Genomic DNA, 14,820 nt, shown 5'->3' with positions numbered 1-14,820 from the left:
AATAAATAGTTGTGGAATTCACTATTAATTAATTTACTATGAATTAATGAGGGGATCAGAGCAAGGGTCAAACCTTGCTAATTAAACCTTCACACAACCCAGATTTGGGGGTTTTACTGGTTTTTACAAGCAATCTCTCAAGAATACCCTCTCAAGTAGAAATCATTAAGTTGTGAATGAGTCAAGTTTGCCTAAGAAGCCTTCCTATCTCACTATTATCAGTCCCTACTTCAGTTTTCTAAGTACTCTTGAAATTGCCATGTGGCTTGATTTCAGAGGTCAGTGGTGACCTATTGTCTGCAGAACACTGCACTAGATACTAGGGCCAATAAGATATAGATTCTAGGCTCATGGGGCTTACATTCGAGGAAGGGTTTAAGACTTAAATACAGATAACTATAATATATAAATATCGACTGGAAAGATGAAACAGAGCAAAATAAAATATGAAGTAGAGATTGTCAACCAGGGAGATTAGGGCAGATTTCATGAAGAAGGTGATGTTTGAGTTGTACATTAAAGGATAGGAAAAGAAATTGGAGTGAATTTGAGGTATGGGAACAATATCAAGGAAGGGCATGGAAAAAGAGAGTCATATATATATATATATGTGTATATATATATATATATATATATATATTAGGAAACTAGGCTAGTCCAATGTATATAGAGTTTAGGATACTTTGAAGGGATTTCTATGAAATAAATAAACTGGCTCCTGATGTTCAACAAGTCTTGAATACTCAGCAAAGGAACTTGCGTAGTGATCTATTTATAACAGAGTCTCTGAAAATTATTAAGCAAAGGAGTAATATGCATAAGAAAGAGTCATCTGATGACCATATAGAGAACATGTTGGAATGGGTAGGGAATAAAGGCAGGATGATCTATTAGGATACTCTTTTCTCCAAATTTCTCTCAAATCTCTAGACTTTTTCTTTGTCTCCTCATTTCTAACCACTCTCTCAACCTAAGGAATTCTTTGTCCTGAGATCTTGCTCTCTTAATTAGCTCATTGACTGTCTCTACCACTATTTCAAGAGAATTTCCAGTCATGCTTCATTTCATTCCCATTTCCAGTCTTTGACCTTCTTCACTTTCCTAGCCCCACCCTTTCTAGCTTCCCTTTATAATGTAAGACTCTTGCTGCACTTGCTCATATATTTTTAATGCTAGGTACATTGTCTGGTACATAATAAGCAGTTAATAAATGCTCTATTTATCTATTTATTTATCTATCCATTTCTCTCTTTTTTTCTACCTCCTTCCCTTCTTCTGTACCTCCTTTCCTCTCTCCTTTATTCATCTATCCTAATAGTCCATGCAGCTTATAAAGAGGTAGTAGGAGTGGGAATACAGGGGAGATATATATTTGAGAGACATCATGGAATGGGATCAAAAAGAACTTAGATGCTTGGATATGAGAGAGGAAGGAAAGGGAAGAGTTGAAGTTTCTCTCCCTTAAATAAGAGTGAATTTCCTATCCAAAATTTATTGGATGCCTACTGTGCACATGGTTGGTTGATTGGTTCTTGTTCTTCATTATTGAGGAGGCCCAAACCAATATTGCTAGGTTGGAGACAAACTGAAGTATGTCTGACTATGGCTAATCAGAACAATACTAGATTGGAATTCTTTATTACAAGTAGGGCACAAATCTTCCATGTGAATACCTGGGATGGGTACTCTAAATTTGCACATTCTTTTGAGCTATTTCAATTCTGCCTTGCTCACAGAACACAGTACCCTGCCTAATGAGGGCACATTGGGCTGGGCGATTCTGTGCCACCATCACCTGTGTTGCACAGTCAATTCCAAAATTCTTAGAGAGACTTTGAGAGTGTCCTTGTATCACTTTTTCTGACCCCCACCCCTCATCCCCCAGCATGTGTGAGTTCTCCATAAAATACTCTTTTTGGCAAATTTATGTTTGCCATTCGAACAACATGGCCAGCCAATCAGAGTTGTTCTTTCTGTAGTAAATGTTTGAATGTTTGGCAGCTTAGCACCAGAAAGGACCTCAGTGTCTGGTATCTTATCTTATGATAAGGTTTTCAGAATCTTCCTAAGACAGCTTAAATGGAAGCAATTTGGTTTCCTGGCATGGTGCTAGTATACTGTCCGGGTTTCACAGATTCAACAATGAGGTCAACATTGTAGACCTTCAGTTTGGAAGTCAGTCTAATACCCATGCTTGTCTTTCTAGCTTCCCAAACACTGAGATAGCTCTGGCAGTGTGTGTTTCAACTTCATTAACAATGTGTACCTCCCTGGAAAATATACTGCCAAGATAAGTGAACTCATCCATAGTATTCAAAACTTCTCCATTTGCTGTAACTGATTGTTCCACAAATGGATTATATGGTGCTGACTGATGGAGCACCTGTGGTTCCTTGATTCTAAATTGTTTGGTCAAAATTAGCATAAGTAGAAGAAATTGGATCCATACTTCATTGCATCTCAGTATCAGTGGCTGCATTGAAAGCACAATCATCTGCAAACATAAAATCTTGTACCACCACTTGCCTCACTTTGATCTTGGATGGTAACCTTTTGAAGTTGAAGGATTTGCTATCATTGTGGTAATTGACCTTGATGCTGTTTATCCTCAGTAAAGGTGTTTGATAACATGGTTAAAAACATCATACTAAAACACATGGGAACATGGACATGGTCCTGTTTTACTTCATTAGTGACCAGGAAAGCATGAAAGCATCATCCACTATCCAGAACCCAGGCAAACATTCTGTCATGAAATTGACATACAATACTGATGAACTTTTCTGAGCAAACAAATTTTGACATACATAAACTCTCACAACTTACAGTATTAAATGCTTTGATCAGATGTACAAACGTTGCATGCATACTTCTGTTCTGCTCCTGGCATTTTTTTCTGGAGTTGTTGGGCAGCAAATACCATATTGACTCTTCCTTGGCCCTTTCTGAAATTACACTAACTCTCAGGTAGGTGGCTATCTTCCAGGTGAAGGAGCATTATATTAAAGAGGACTCTAGCTAGAATCTTGCCAGTAATGACACAGGGAGAAATAGGGCAATAAACTCCCTTTACCTTTTTTAGAGATGGACAATGGAGGCATCCTTGAACTCCTGGGGGGAAACCTCCTCATGCCATATAACCTGGAAAATTTCAGTCAGTATTTTTTTTTATGAGCAATGGACCCCTCCACCTTGTAAATCTCAGCTGAAATAGAATCAACACTGACTGCTGACATGAAAGAACCCTAATGGCATTCAAAGCCTCTTCTTCAGCTGGAACTTTAACCAGGCTTAGAATGACTTAAACTTAAGGTAAATGATCAATGGTTTTCACATTGATTGATGATGGTCTATTATGAACATTATTGAAGTATTCTTCTCTAGGATCATGTCTCTATCTCTAAGCAAAACAACTCCATCTGTCCTGAGTAGGTGAGATGTATCATAAGTCTTTGACTCATAAATAGCCTTCAGGGTATCATAAAAGCACTTTGGAGTATTACTATCCACATAAAAACTAAATTTCATCTGCCTTCTTACTGAGCCAAGGATCCTGCATCTCTCTAAGCTTCACTTGTAATTTACCTTTGATAGAATTAAATAATTCTTTCTTAGAAATGTATGAACTATTCTGCTGGTAAACCCCATCATTTTCATCAAACCAGGCTTGATGTTTGCAAGTGTTCTGACCCATATGAGCAAATATGGGTACTCTACACTAAATCTCCGAAAGCTGTCCACTCCATTTCTGCTCCCCTATTGCCAACTGTATATTGGCTCAACTTTCCCTCCAAATTAGCAACAAACAGCTCCTGCTCAAAGAAGTACTCTAATCTCTTGACATTAATTCTTATGTGGTCATTTTGCCTTGGGGCCCCGCTGCTTCAGGTGAATGTGAATATTTAACTTGGAGAGGATGAGTCTGTGATCAGTTCAGCACTCTGTACCACACATTGCCTTTGTCACTCTCATATCCTGTCTCTCTCTTCTCCTTATGATCACATAGTTTATTAGATGCCAATGTCTTACTGCATTTAGGTAAACAGTGTGGGTGATATATTCATGGGAGTATGCTAGTCATGGGAATAAGGAGGAAGGAGTGAAAGGTGAGGAAAAAATAAAAAAAATAATTTAGGTCCTTATTTCTCAGTAATCTTTTAGAGTTTCACTTTCTTCCTTTATACAAAAGGTAGAGTGTAGGATGGGTTCAAGGAAGACTAGTAACTTTGGTGTGAGAACTGATGAACTTTTACAGCACTGATTTCCACCTTTGATGTCCACCTGAGCCATCTAACTCTCACTTTTGGCTCCTAGAAGCTGCAGCATGTGGAGTGACCACACCCTAGTAAGCCATTTTGGTAGATGGGCTAAACCAGGTTGAGGGTAACTGAAAGAGTGTCAAACTCATCAGTGAGTTGTAGGAGGTGTCTGCCCTAAGCATGCGAAGTCTTCTCCTGGTTGAATGGGCAGATGAGAACACTTAGTTTCAAGGGCAATGAAGCCAGCTGAAGTAGGTGCTGTGGAGCACTTAAAGCTTGATTAGACATCAAAGATGCCAAGGTCATTCACTGCATCCATATGATGGCTCTAAGCCATCACCTTGACTCTGTCTTGCCACACTGGATCATGATACTTTGGAAGAGAGAGTGAGGTGGATGTGACTTTGTGTAGCTCTATCTCACTTAAATCCAGTTTACCCACACATTAAAAGATATCACCCATACTTTAGCATCCCTTAAAGTTCTACAGGGATATATGTTGGGAGCTGTAGTCACAACCCTGAACACACAGGAGGCCTAGGCCAAAGGATCATTTCCTCACTAAAAGTAGCAGTGATATTCAGCAGCCTCCTGGATGATTAAGCAACCCTTTTAAGGATTGTACTGCTCACTCCTGATGTGAGGAAGGGGCTAGAAAAGGTATCCTAAAAATTGTCTGTTTACCCAACCCTGGCCTGATTACCATGGCAGGTGTGGATCCCACAGTGCAGCTGAGACACAAAAAAAAAATCTATTAAAAACTTCTCCAAGAGGATTCCACTCACCATCAGTGCATGGAGCATGCACACACTCATAGACAACTCAAGATCAAATAGACCTGAAAGACGAACAACTTTTGTGACAGAATTCAGCAGATATCATGTCCAAGTAGCAGCCCTGAGTGAAACAAGGCTGGTAAATGAAGGTCAGCTTACTGAAGTGGGAGATGGGTATACATCTTTCTGGAGTGGTCACAGTGAAGGGCAGTGCTCTGAAGCTGGGGTAGGTTTTGCAAAAGAAAAAATTAATTTAGCCAACATTCTTGAATACCTACCAAAATGGGCTCATTACAATGAGATTGCCACTTCCAGGAAAATGCCATGTCACCATCATTGGTGTTTTGCTCTTACCATGACGAACACTGATAAAGTTAAAGAAAATTTTTATGGAAACTCGGAGACCCTTATCATCAAAGTACCAAAAGAAGATAAGCTCATAATTCTGGGTGATTTTAATGCTAGAACCAGACATGGTGGAAGGAATGGAGTCAAAAACAGCAGCAACAAACTTGCACATGTCATGACCTTCTCATCACAGTCTTCCCTTTACCTAAATGCAATAAAATTTATTGAATACACACTCATAGCAAATATTGGCATCTAATAGATTATGTGATTATAAGGAGAAGAACAGATATGAGATATGAGAGTGACAAGGCAATGTGTGGTGCAGAGTGCTAGTATGATAACAGACTCATCCTCTCTAAACTAAATATTCACAGTCAACCAAAGCCTTGACCCCAAGGCAAAGTGACTACATAACAATTAATGTCAAGAGATTAGAGTGTCTCTCTGAGCAGAAACAGTTTGTTGCTAATTTGGAGAGAAAACTGAGTCAATACACAGTTGGCAACAGTGGAACAGAAAGAGAGGGGGCAGCTTTCAGAGATCTGGTGTACAAGCACTGCATTTGCTCATCTGGGTCAGAACATTGCAAACATCAAGATTGGTTTGATGAAAATGATGAGGAAATACTGAAGATGTTGAATGAAAAAACGAGAACTCAACAGAGTTTACCGGTAGGATAATTCATCCATTTCTAGGAAGGCAGCATTTAGTTCCATCAAAAGTAAAGTACAGGGCAACTAGGTGGTGTAGTGGATAGAGTACTGTCCTGGACTCAGGAGAACCTGAGTTCAAATGTGACCTCAGGCACTTAATAATTACCTAGCTGTGTGACTTCAGGCAAGTCACTTAACCCCCTTGGCTTGCAAAAAAAAAAATAAAGAAAAAGTAAAAGTGAAGCTTAGAGCGATGAAGGACTCTTGGCTCAGTAAGAAGTCAGATGAAATTCAGTTTAAGCAGACAGTAACAAACCAAAATGTTTTTATGATTCCCTGAAGGCTATTTATGGGCCAAAGACCTATAGTGCATCTCAACTACTCAGTGCTGATAATCCACATTGATTAATGATAGAGATGTGATGCTAGAGAGATGGGCTGAACACTTCCATTGTGTTCTCAACAGATCATCATCAATCTATACAGAAGCCATTGATTGTTTATCTCAAATTTAAGTCATTCAGGCCTAGCTGAAGTTCCAACTGAAGAGATTTTGAATGCCATTAAGCTCCTTTCAAGTGGCAAAGCATTTGGTGCTGATTCTATTCCAGCTGAGATCTAACAAGGTGGTAGGTCCATTTCTTATCTACAAACTGACTGAAATTTTCCAGGTTATATAGAATGAGGTGGTTATCCCCCAAGAAATCAAGAATGCCTCCATTGTCCAACTTCACTGAGGATGAGCATGGTCTCAAAGTCAGCTATTGCACTAATGACAAATTCTTCAACTTGAAAAGACTACAATCCAAGATCAAAGTAGAGGAATGTTGGTACATGATCTTCTGTTTGCAGATGATTGTACACTCAATGCAGCCTCTGAAGCTGAGATGCAACAAAGTATGGATTGATTCTTTGTTGCTTATGCTAATTTTGGTCTAACAAGTAACACCAAGAAAATATAGATGCTCCATCACCCAGCACCACATCATCCATATGTGGAACCATCGATTACAACAAATGGAGAAGATTTGAGTATTGAAGAAAATTTCACTTACTTTGGCAGTGTTCCTTTCAGGGAGGTACTTACTGACAAAGAAGTTGGCACATGAATTGCTACAGCCAGCTCAGTATTCGGGAGACTCTGAAAGAAAGTGTGGGAGAGGAAAGGTATTAGACTAATTACTAAATTGAAGATATGCAGAGCCATTGTGCTATATATCTATGAAACCTGGACAATCTACCAGTGCCATGTCAGGAAACTGAATCACTTCCATTAAGAATCCAGGAAGATTCTGAAGATCAGCTGGTGGGAGAAGATAGCAGACACTGAGGTCCTTTCTCAAACTAAACTGTCTAGCATTCCAACATTACTACAGAGAGTGCAATTATGATGGGCTGGTCATGTTGTTAGAATGCCAGAAGTATGCTTGCCAAAACACTATTCTATGGAGAATCTACACAGGGCAAGCATTCACAAAGGGGTCAGAAGAAGCTATACTGGGGCATCCTAAAATTCTCTTTGAAAAACTTTGGAATTGATTGTATAGCATGGGAGACACTGGCACAGTACCATCCAGCATGGCATGCCCTCATCAGTGAGGGTGCTGCACTCAATGAGAAGGGCAGAATGGAAGTAGCTCAAAGGAAATGTGACATTTGTAAGTTTAGAGTTCTTTCCTAAGGTGTTCACATGGACTATTTGTGCCCAACCTGTGGCTGAGCACTATGAGCTTGGCTGATCAGCCACTCTGCAATACTGTAATTTGCCTCATAGTGATGTTGTTTTGGTTTTCTTTGATAACAAAGGACAAGAACCATTAACCATTACCAACCATTGCATATGGTTAGATTAAATGGTCTTTTGAGTTCCCCCTCTCAGTTCTGTGATTCTGTTTTACTCTTCTTCGTGTAATACATTAATCAAATTGTGTTAACTCATTATTCCATGAACAGAACTTTGGACCTTTATTCATGCTGCTTTCAGGAGTGACCTTCACCTATTGATAACTTATATAACCTCCTGTATTAAGTTTGCTCTCAAAGAATTTTACAGCTTGAAGGGTTCTTAGCAACCATCTAGTCCAAATGGATGTCAAAAATTATAACCTAGTCAGCAAATACTCTTTTAAGTTTTGCTTGAAGACCTCCAAGTGAAGGGAAACCAATGCTTTCCTATGTAGTCTATTTCATTTTTTAGACATCTCTATTTGTTAGGAATTCTTTTTCCTAACAGCAAGCCTAATTCTGCTTTTTTTTTGAAATTTACCCATTGTTATTGTTTTTGTTGAAGGACAACTATGTGGTACAATGGATAGAGCACCACCAGACTTGAAGTAAAAAATACCTAAGTTCATATCTGATCTCCAAAAGTAGTTGTGCTCCTCAAGGAAGTCACTTAACCCTATCTGCCTCAGTTTTCTCACCTGTAAATTGAGCTAGAGAAGGAAAGGATAAATCACTTCATTATCTTTGCTAAGACAACAACAGAGTCTTGAAGAATTGGACTCGACTAAACTGACTTTCACCTATTTTTCTGTCCTAGTTTTGACCTTCTGGGGACAAACAGAACAAATGCAATCCTACTTCAACATGATAGTCCTTCAGATACTTGAAGACAATGATCCTATTTGCCCTGGGTCTTCTATTCCTCAGGCTAAATATCTCAGACTTCTTCAACTGCTCAAAATCAATCTTAATTAATTTATGACTATTCAATGTCCTTGATGCCCTCCTCTGGAAATTCTCCAGCTTATTAATGTCTTTCCAAACTGTGGCACCCAGAAGTGAACTCCAGGTATGGTCTGTCAAGGTCAGAGTACAGTGTATAAACTATCTTCTTAGTTTAGAAACTATGAATCTCTTAATAAAGTCAAAGAATTTGTTCCTTTTTTTGACTAGCATATTATACAATTGACTTAGCCCAAAGTTCTAGCCCAGGGTTGGCAAACTATATAGCCTGGGAGCCCAATCTAGCCTGCTGCATATTTTTGTGTGACTAAGAATGGTTTTTAAATTTTAAAATGCAATAACCTTTGTTTAAAAAACAAACAAAAAGCAACATTCTCAACTAGTAGACCATACAAAAACAAACATTGGCCCATGGACCACAGTTTGCTGACCTATCCCCATTAACTTCTTTTGGTATACTGACTCTTTCATCTAGTATGTTAGTCATTCTTCCCAGATTTGTGTCATCTGAGAATTTGTAAAGCTCATCTATGTGTTTATCCAAATCACTGGTAATTCCTTCAATGTTGATGTCCCTGAACAATTTGAATTTTTCCAGACATTTAAACCATGAAGCACTCCGTGTTTATCAATTTTTATCTTATAATATAGCTATTTCTATACATGTCATATATAACAAGTTCTATTAGGTCATTAGCTCTTTGAGGGCAGGAATTATATCTTACTTATTTTGTCCTGCCTTCCCCGATTACCATGGGATAAACAGGGAGGATTAGTACCACAGGTTTGAGGACTGGCTAAGCCTTTTTCATGGTTGCTTATCCATCTTTGGTGCCCAGCTATCTCCCAACTCTCACCTGCAGCTCCAAGAAGTTGTGACATGAGCAGCAGCTACATCCCTATAAAATCATCTCTGCAGATGGGCTAAACCAGGTTGAGGGTAACTGATGGACTTTAGACCCATCTGTAAATTAGGGGGATGTCTACCCCAAGCATAAGAATACTTTCCCCTATGAAATGAGTGGATGAGAACAACTTGTTCCAATAGCTATGAAGGCTGAAGTAGGTGCTTGTGGTTTAGAGCTTGTTCAGTCATTGCCAACCACTATAGCTCAGGCCATCACCAATTGTTGACTTTTGTTGATAACCCTGGAAGAAAGGGTAAAGCTGATGATTTTGAACAATTCTGCCTCTCTTAAAACCAATTCACTCACAAGTCAATATATTTTTTCAAAAACAAAGGTTGAATGACAATATGTATTCAATAAATATGAATAAATGAAAATATATTGATTAAATGCTTACTCAGTCCTAGATACTGTATAGAAACACAAAGATGAAAATAGACTCTGTCCTCAAAGAGCTTACATTCTAATAGGAGAAGACTATACATAAAAAGAATGATGGCCAAGGAGGAGTGTTTTGGTAAAGTAAGTAAGAGGGATAGTGATTGGAGTCATAGAGTAATTGAATCATTTATCTTTTCCAGGAATGGCAGTGTTCATTTGATTGCTCTTCTCAGAGCCAGAGTTGAAAAGCAAGGGAGAGGAGGTAGATAATCACACAATGGCATGACAATTTCTTTGAAGTTTTATTTTGAGAATGGGCAGATGTGCGCCATTCATAAGCTCAGGGTCAGAGGGGTAGAAATTTGGGTTCCAGATCCAAGGTAAGGACTGTAATGCAGATGACAAGGTATAGAGATGATTGAGATGTGGTATATTGGGTTTGGTTCTAGCAATATAGGAAGAATGCTCACCATTTAGAGAAACCTGTGGTTCTCATTAGGTTATAATGTTTGTCCTTCATTCTCAAAGAAGAGCATGACATCAGGGAGGTGATGCCATGATAGCATGTGAATTGGATTTGAGTGAGAGGGTGCTTTGTTAAGTTGCCAGCCTCACTTTCTCCTCCAGAGCCGGCTGGGTTCAGTGGCCAGATATGGATCACTATGACTGGAGATGGCCCAGGATGTGAGGCAATCAGGGCTGAGCAACTTGCCCAAGGTCACAGAATTAGTAAGTGGTAAGTGTCTGAGGCAGGATTCAAACTGCTGTACTCCTGAATCCAAGGCCAGTGCTCTATTCACTGTGCTACCTAGCTGCCCCCCCCTCCACGGTATGAGTTAGATTTCTGGATGTGAGGTGGAAATTAGAGACTAGAATGTAAAGGCTCAGAAGAGGTATGTTAGGTCTAGGGTTAGGCAAAAAAGAGAGAATACTCTATCAGAAGTCTTGTAGTCCCAGATTGAGGCTGGAGTTCTGAGTCAGTGGTAGAGTCTGGAGTAAGGAATCATCATGAACTTCATCTTCATAGATGGGGATGTGACCCTTTGGAAAGATCTAGTAGAACCATCTTAGTGTTAGTTATTATTTGTTAACAATATGCTATTTGTACCAGCAACCTTGTGATGACAGTTTTTTGATTCCAAATTAAGGACTGTGCAGTTTATCTAATGACTCACTTAAAATTCCTTTTGGGTTTTTTTGGTATATTTGTTATGAACACAGAATAGGGGTCCCCACATAAGCTTCTTCTCCAAGCACCTTAACTTGGCCCATTGTCCAGAAAGCCTCCTTTTTGTTTTCAGTGTTTATATAAAGGCAAGTCACACTGGTACTTGACAAGTGACCTGTGACTCTATGCTGTAGTATCCTATTGACAGTTTTTGACAAACCCTATGGTATCACGTTTGCATAAGTAAGTTTGAAATGCCCTTTCCATTAACAGAGGAGCTCTGCTATTAACTAATTACACTTTGGCTTTTCTACTGCTTTGCTGACTGTGCTGAAGAAGCTATAGCAGAAATGGTAGCATTTGACTTACAAAAACAAGACTCTCTACTGCTTGGACTGTTCTTTCTTGCTATCAAAAAAAATGCTTTGGGTGGCTAGGTGGTTCAGTGGATAGAGCACCCTGGAGTCAGGAGTACCTGAGTTCAAATCCGACCTTAGACACTTAATAATTACCTAGCTGTGTGGCCTTGGGCAAGCCACTTAACCCCATTTGCTTTGCAAAAAGCTAAAAATAAAAAAGCTTTAAAAATCAAGTTATTTGGGGAAAAAAGTAGGTATCATAGAGAGGGTACTTACTGATGGACTTTCCCTATATTTCTTCAGGACATGTGAGAGAAAAGCTCAAGTATTTTCACCTTATGAACCCTAATTTCCTTATTTGCAAAATGAGGGAGGTTGGAGTCTTTTCCAGCTCTAGAAGCTAGGAGTACTAATGAACCTATACGTTTTTGGAACTATGTCTTGCGTATATTGCTGTTGTTTGTTTGCTTGTTTTATTTGTTTCTCTTGGTTTTAATTTTTAGAGAGACTGATTAAAAAGAGCATAATTCTCTGGCAATGACTTTGGGTCTCAAATCAAAATCATTGCAAGACTGGTCTTTGAAATTTTTGTGCTTTAGCTCTCTTTACATACAACTCTCCTCTTTTTAGTCCCAGTACTCAGCATTTCTCCCCTATCACCTGCCCCATGTCTATAAAAACTTGATTTCTGAACTTCTTTCTTCTCTAGTCCTTCTAGTTAAAACAAAACTTCCCTTTTAAAGGTAGGAGCTCCTTCTGAGGAATATTTGACAACCCCTCTCAGTGATTTTGGTCACCTGAGTGTTTTCCAATGTGTTATAGGTCTGTACTCCTACTCTTCTCTTTGAATAGTATTCCCCTGTCATCCTATCTGCCAGCCCATAATCTCCCTCTACACAAAGAGTATTTGTTCTTGAATCATTTCATCTGTATAACTCTTGCTTCCAAATAGATTGCTAGTTCCTGTATATAACTTGTTTGTACATATTTGCTTGCTTATTGTCTCCCCCATCAGATTGTGAGCTCCTTTGAAGTCCTTTGACTTTTGCTTCTTTTTGTATTCCAAAGCTTAGCATAGTGCCTTGGCTTAATAAATGCTTATTGCCTGAACAAATTATGTTATGTTATTGTGCTATAAGAAATAACAAACAGAATAATTTCCGAAAAACCTGAGAAGGCTTATATGAACTGATACAAAGGGAATTGAGCAGAACCAGAGCACTGTATGCATTAACAACAATATGTAAAGACTGTGAAAGACTTAGCTACTCTGATCAAGGCAATGATCCAAAGCATTGCCAAAGGATCTATTATGAGAAATGCTATGCATTTCCAGGGAGATGAACTCTGACTGTAGATTGAAGCAAACTTTTAAAAAATTTTAAGTTGTTTTTCTTGTTTTTGTGTCTGTTTTCTTTTTCAACATAGCATCAATTGCTTGTTTATTCAATGGATGGGAGAGAGGTAGAAAGGAAGGAGTGAATTTGGATCTCAAAATTGTAAACAATAGATGTTAAAGGATTTTTTTTACACATAATTGGGAAATATTTAATGAAATAAATAAAAACATATTAAAAACAACAACAAAAACTGCTTACTGGTTGACTGACTTGAGACTAGGCATTATTTTTTAGTGTAGTAGAAAGAGTATTGAATTTGAAGTCCAGAAATCTAAACTCAAGTCTTCTTCTATGACTGTTAGCAGTCACTTTACTTTTTTGACCCTCAGTTTCTTTATCTGTGAAATGGGAATAATAATCCTTTTATTATCTACTGCAAAGGCAAGATATGAAAGAAGTACTTTATAAACTGTATAACTATGTATATATGTGCCATTATTTTTATAAGTGACTAAACAATTAGAAGACATTCAATAAATAATTGTAGATTAACTTAAGACCCAAAGAAATTAATCTTTGTGGGGAGAATTTGATAGACTGGCAAGAGGGAGTTTTTTGGACAAGGAGTTCCTACTGATGTCCCTTAGATTACATTAAGAGGTAGCCATCTGTTGTTGGCTGTGTTTCTGATTCTCTGGATTGTGCTAGCAGGCCACTAGAATCTCTTGTGTACGTACCTTCAAGTCCCTACCACATACTTCCCTCCTTCAGTTCCCTTTTATGAGTTGACTTCCCTCATTATAATAAAAGATCCCTGAAGGCAGGGAGTTTTTTTAATCTCTTGTTTTTGTATTCCTAGCCTGGCACAAAGTAAGAAGAAAAATTTAAGAAATGTTTATTGCCCACCTACTTATCAGAAATCAACTAGCACAGCCCCCTATTTTACATAAGTAAGAGATAGACTGACTTCTCAGATTATTTGAGGAGTAAGTCACTATACTGGGTCTGTTTCCTTTGCCCAGTTTGTAAAATGAAGGTGAAACTTGCTCCATCTCATCTCCCAGGGATATAATGAGGATGTGTGAAGATAGCAGACTAGGAAGTGTTTTGGGAAGTAAGAGTGCCACATCATAACTAGCTAAAATCTTCTATTAAATGTATTGGCACCTTGAGTAAGCTACAGGGGGTTGAGATGCTTCAATGAAGTTGAACACACAGGGTTTCTTGTCAGTTTTCTTAGTTATTACTCGGGTAGGACACCTAGGGTTTTGTCCCAAGCACCAGTCTTGATGGGGAGGGTATACTTTCTCCCTGTAATAGAAAAAAAGGATCATTCCCCTGCCTTGAAATCTTCTTTTATCTTATATTCTTGAAGAGTTTGAGGGAGAAGAGAGAGACTCTGAGAAAGGGGACAAGAAAGTGGAGTAGGGGACTGCAAGAGGTTGAGGAAGGGGAAAAAGCCATCTTCCCTCTTAATACTCTTATCTACAATTCAGTGGTCTCTTCAGGGGTCTGTCTACGTCATCCCCAGGTCCTCCATCATTAAGCTGAATTTTCCCCAAGTGTAAGTCATCTTAGTTACAATTCTGAATATGTCCAATGCTAATCACCAGCCAAGCTATAAAATGTGGTTATATTTAGAAACTGGAAGAGGGCTATGAGTAACATGTTGTCATGGAAATGCAATGCAAAGAATCTGAAGTCAGAAAACCTGGGTTCTAATTCTAGGTCTTACAATCGTCGTCATCGTCATCATCATCATCATCATCATCATCATCATCATCATCATCATCATCATTATCATCATCTTCTGTGTGGCCTTAGCCAAGTCCCTTCTCTTTTTTAGACTTTAGTTTCCTCTGCGATAAAATGAGTATGTGTGTGGTGGATGGGATAACAGACCTTCAAGGTTTAAATCCTAACATCCCTTCGAGGTT

Source organism: Macrotis lagotis, chromosome 1 (genome assembly GCF_037893015.1).
Source record: "Macrotis lagotis isolate mMagLag1 chromosome 1, bilby.v1.9.chrom.fasta, whole genome shotgun sequence".
Lineage (NCBI taxonomy): Eukaryota > Metazoa > Chordata > Mammalia > Peramelemorphia > Peramelidae > Macrotis > Macrotis lagotis.
Note: the sequence above shows the minus strand (reverse complement) of the source record.